The sequence below is a fragment of the Salvia miltiorrhiza genome, unplaced genomic scaffold, assembly GCF_028751815.1.
Source record: "Salvia miltiorrhiza cultivar Shanhuang (shh) unplaced genomic scaffold, IMPLAD_Smil_shh original_scaffold_235, whole genome shotgun sequence".
NCBI classification, from domain to species: domain Eukaryota; kingdom Viridiplantae; phylum Streptophyta; class Magnoliopsida; order Lamiales; family Lamiaceae; genus Salvia; species Salvia miltiorrhiza.
The window spans coordinates 148,416-149,865 of NW_026651508.1; the positions used below are offsets into that span (position 1 = coordinate 148,416).

The window sequence follows — 1,450 nt, forward strand, 5'->3', positions numbered from 1 at the left end:
GAAATAAAGAACTCCATTTAAATAATTAATTTAAAGGTCAATATATAATTAAATTAATCAAGCTCAATTTAAATTAATTATTAAGAGCTCAAATAATTTAAATAGATATAAGCCCAAATTAATTAGATAAATTAAGTCTATCATGTTTTTCTTTGAATAAGGCCCAAACAATTTAATAAAATCGGCCCAAACAATTTAATTAAATCGGCCCAAACAATTTAATTAAATCGGCCCAAACAATTTAATTAAATCGGCCCAAACAATTAAAAAAAATCGGCCCATACCCGGCCCAAATCCTAACCTAAATATACACACACACTAAATACACTCAAACACACACATAACACACCAAAACACACAAGCTTCTCTCTCTCTCTCTAACTCTCGGACCTCTCTCTCTCCCGACTCTCTCTGCTCTCTATCGTTCTGCCGCCGCCGCTGCCGTTCAACGGCGCCGTCGCCGCCGGCGAGCGGCGCGGCCTCTCCTCCTCTCTCCCTGAACTCTTCCCCCCCTCTTCTCCTCTATCTCTCTCGCTCAATCTCGGCCGCTGGAAAGGCACAGCAAGCGCAACCACACCGCCGCTCCGTCGCCTCCGCCTCTCCTCCATGGCAGATCCGCCGCCGCCGTTCAACGCCACGGATGTTCACGGCCATCGCCTGGCCATGGAAGAGCACGGCCGCCGCCTGCCCGCCCTGATTCTCTCTCTCGGTTTCTAGATCTCTAGATCGGAATAGGGCATGCGCCCTCTCTGCCGGAGTCCAAGCCAGGCCGCCGTCTCTTCGTCCTCCATCGCTGCCGTTCGTCGTCGGATTCGCTGTGAGGAGCCGAGCACCGTCTCACAAAGGTAAGCCCCGGATCTCCCTATTCTCATTTCATTTTAAATTAAAAACTGAAACTCCTCCTTCCCTTTCTTGGCAGATCGGAGACAACGGCAGGTTCACCGCCGCCGCTCCGTCGCCGGCGACGAGCCACCGCGGCTGCCGCCTCCCTCTGATTTCGACTCACACACACAGTAGGTTCAAGCCACAATTTAGTTCACAAAATAGCATAGGATTTTGAGCAGAAATCAAATACTGTAAATGCTTATTGAAATCTGAAATTCTTTTCTTGAAACTGAACTAGTCTATAAATTTCAGTTCATATGTGCATATGTAAACATGTTGTGAAATATCAGAACAGCCGTATGAATTGGTATGAATTGGTGGTTCCCTGAGGGTGATGATACCTTGAGTAGGTGGATAATAGTCTCTGCAGATATTGTATATCACAAAAATTAGAAATCAATTTGGGAAGAGAATGGAAAGATGCAGAAATTTCTTTGTTGCATTACCTTAAAATTGGCTGTGAAATTGGGCTGCAGTAGTTGAAAATGGTGGTGTGAGAATGGTGAAAGTGGCTGTGGTTTTAAAGAAAAATGGGGTGGTTTGGATGGATGAGGATCGTGGAATT

At 45.5% G+C, this 1,450-nt stretch overlaps 1 long non-coding RNA gene across 1 annotated transcript; it reads left to right on the plus strand.

Moving 5' to 3' along the window:
* Positions 1 to 762: 762 nt before the first annotated feature.
* LOC131003621 (uncharacterized) lies at positions 763 to 1,141 on the plus strand. Its single transcript, XR_009094748.1, has 2 exons — positions 763 to 845; positions 920 to 1,141. It is a non-coding gene; the product is annotated as an uncharacterized LOC131003621 (long non-coding RNA).
* Positions 1,142 to 1,450: the final 309 nt, after the last annotated feature.